Here is a 3,875-nt window from a genome sequence, read left to right on the forward strand (position 1 = left end):
ATTGGAAAAGTGCTTGCACATCAATGTTTATTGTAGCACTATTCACGATTGCTAAGACATAGAACCAACCAAATTCCCCTGTAAGGATGAATGGATTCAAACACTGTGACACATATACTATATACTCTATAGAATACTATTCAGCCATTAAAAAACAAACAAACAAACAAACAAACAAAAAAAAAACCACCCTGGCTTTTGACAGAAGGTGGAGGAATATGGAAGATTTACTGCTGAGTGAGGCAAGCCAGGCTATGAATGAGAGACATTTTATGTCCACACTTAATATATATATATTGAGTGTCTGCACTCTATGACTTAAACTGATTGACTAAGGGTTGTACAAACACAAGAGATGGGTGTGAATGTCAGATGTGGTGTGTGTGGAGGAGTGGGACCTAAGGAAGGACATTTGGAGGAGGGATACAGAGGCAGAGCATTGACAGGATGGGGAGGTGTGGTGTTATCGACTGAAGATATTTTGATCAACTGGACTGGGGAGAAATGTTCACACATTGAAATGTTCACTTCTTAAGCTAAATAATGTGATTGAATGTATATAAAAATTTTTAAAAATAAGTAAAACAAAAAGAAAGAAAGAAAGTGAAAAGGTAAGCTTCTTCATCAAGGACTTGAACTGTGATCAGCCATATGGGTGCCCAGAACCTTAACAACTATGCCACCTCTTGGCCCCCTTTCAACACTTTATGTGTAATAATTGTACATTTTTTTTGGTGTACAATATGTTTTTTCAAAGTATACATGCATTGCATGTCAATCAAGACAAAATGTTACCATATACATTATTATCAACAGATTACTTTCCATTCCTGGGTTTATTGATTTTTTTTTCCTGAGCCCTCCATCCTATCCCACACTATTCACCACATCGCATATAGTCTCTGTTATATACACTTGTGGTCTCTGCTACTTTATCTTCCAATCTTTCAGTTTCTGCCGTAATGTGCAGATATATGATGTATATTGAGCGGGAACATACAATGTCTCTGTCTTTCATAGTCTGGCTTGCCTCACTTATCACTAAATCTACAATATTTATTCTCTTTGCATAAAAATATCAGGATCTCTTGTTTACTTTTTATTTACTCTTAAAATTTTTATGGTGTGTATGTGCTATATTTTTTCAATTCAGTCATCTGTTCTTGGGCATCTAGGTTATTCCATGTCTTAGCAATTATGAATAAAGCTGTGATAAACATGGATGTCCAAGTGTCTTTCTAACTGTTTTCCTGTCCTTTGGGGAAATACCAAAAAGTGGTATTATTGGGTAGTGTGGTATCTCTATTTATAGGTTTTTGAGGAACCTGCATATTGTTTTCCACAGTGGCTATACTCACTTGTATGCCCATCAACAGTGTAGGAAGATTCCCCTTCACCAGAGCCACATCAGTACTTCTAGTTCTCTATTTTTATAATCATAGCTATTCTGATTGAGATGAAGTAGTATCTCTTTGTAGTTTTGATTTGAATTTTCCTTAGATGTTGAACTTTTTGTTCATATGCTTTTTTTTGCCATTCATATGTCTTCCTTGAAGAATTATCTATTTACCTCATTTGCACATTTTTAAATTATATTGCATTTTCTTGGGTAAGCTTCATGAGTTTGCTATATATTCTAGTTATCAGTCTCTCATCTGAAGCATAGCTGCAAAAACCTCTACAAGAAAAACTATGAAAAAGTATAAAAGGAAATTCAGTATGATACACGAAAGTAGAAAGACATCCCATGTTCCTGGATAGATAAAGTAATATATTCAAAATGTCAATTCTATTTAAATTAATTGACAGATTGAATTCAATTCTGATCAAATTACCAGATACATTCTTTGTGGAAATAGAAGAAAATTTTAAATTTTTTTCTGGAATCATAAAAGGCTTTGTATTACCAAGGCAATATAGCTCAAAAAGAATGAAGTAGGAGGCATCTTACTATCTGACCTCAAAATACAAGAATATGTTCATCAAAAAAGCATGGTAATGGGACAAAAACAGGCCTGTAGACCAATGGAACAGAATAGAGAACCCATAAATACATCCCCAAACATACAGTCAATTGATCTTTGACAAAGGATACAAGACAATCCAGTGAGAAAAAGAAAGTCTCATCAGCAAATGGTGTTAGAAGAACTGGATATCTGTAAAAAAATAAAACTAGACATATGTCTGTCACCATTAACAAAAATCAACTCAAAATTAATAAAAATCTGGATGTAAAGTCTCAGTTTATGGAACTAGTGATAGCACAGGGGAAATTTTTAAAGACATTGGAGTAGGTAAAGATTACTTAAATAAGGCCCCCAAAACACAGGCAATAACTGCAAACATAGATGAGTGAGATCATGATATCAGGCTATTCTTTCACTTTTAAATCATTTGTACCTATTATCTTTATTAAAAAATTTGTAGACAGCATATAGTTAATTAATTATTTTAATCAATTTTGTCTATTTTTGACTTTAAAAATTTTTAAGAAAGGATCTTTTTGCTATTTGTTTTCTGTGTGTATTATGGATGAATAGTATTCCATACTGTATATGTGCTATATTTTTTGTTTGCTTCTTATTCCTTCCATTACAGCCAAATTTTGTATTTAGTTGATTTTGGGGGGAGGTTTTTTGCCTTAGGGCATGTGTGCTTGTGGGAGACAGAAACAATGAGAAGGGAAAATGAGAAATAATCTATCAGGAGTTATGACAATGCTACAATCCCTTCTCCTCCATTCTCCTCCCAGGATATTGGGCACCCATGTACATGCACCCTGTGTGATTCACTGGGTCCCGGATTCAAACTGTGGTCATGTGGGAGTCCAGCAATGTAACTATGACACTTGGTGACCCCTGCATCTAGTTGATTTTTTTTGTCATGTAATGTTTATTGACTTTTTAATTCATTTTGGGTACAATTTTTTAGCTGTTTTCTTACTAATTACTTTGAAGATTATAATTAATATTCTAAATTTATAGACGTCTAAGTAGAATTGATATCAACTTAGCTTCAAGAGTATATACTTTGCTTCTAATTAGTTCTGCCCCCATTTTGTTATAAAAAATTATATATTTATATATTGTATACCTAACAAAATAGACTTATAATGATTTTCATAGATTTATCTTTTATATCACGTAAGAGATATAGGTATAAATATAATCCAAAATATAGTAATATTGGCTTTTTAAAAAAAATATTTTCTTTTATACATTCAATCACATTATTATTTGGCTTACAAGATGGATATTTCAACAGGTGAACATTTCTCCCTAGTACAGTTGATAAAACTACAAAATATCTTCAACAGATAGTACTACATTTCTTTGTGCCATTAATGCTTTGCCTCCATATAATTCTTCTAAATGTCCTTCCTGAGACCCTCCTCCTTCACACTCACTATATCTGGTATTTATATCTATTAACTATATTTATATATGCTTTAGTCAATTAGACTAAAGCAGGCACTCGGTATATATTAAGTGGGGACATGCAATGCCTCTCTTTCATAGCCTGGTGTGCTTCACTCAGCAGTAAATCTTCCATAGTCATCCACTTCCTGTCAAAAGCCAGGGTTCTGTTATTTTATTTTTGTGACTGAGTAGTATTCCATTAAGTATATGTCCCACAGTTTTTCTATTCATTCATCTGTTCATGGACATTTGGGTGTTTTCCATGACATAGCATTTGTGAATAATGCACCAAAAAACATCAATGTGCAAGCACTTTTCCGATTAACTATTCTTCGGTCCTTTCGGTAGATACCAAGGAATGGGATTGCTGGATCATATGGTAATTCTATTTGTAGATTTTTGAGGAATCTCCAAATAGTTCTCCACAGTGGCTGGACCAATTTACATTCCCACCAG

Source organism: Tupaia chinensis, unplaced genomic scaffold, assembly GCF_000334495.1.
Source record: "Tupaia chinensis unplaced genomic scaffold, TupChi_1.0 Scaffold148039_1, whole genome shotgun sequence".
Taxonomy (NCBI): domain Eukaryota; kingdom Metazoa; phylum Chordata; class Mammalia; order Scandentia; family Tupaiidae; genus Tupaia; species Tupaia belangeri.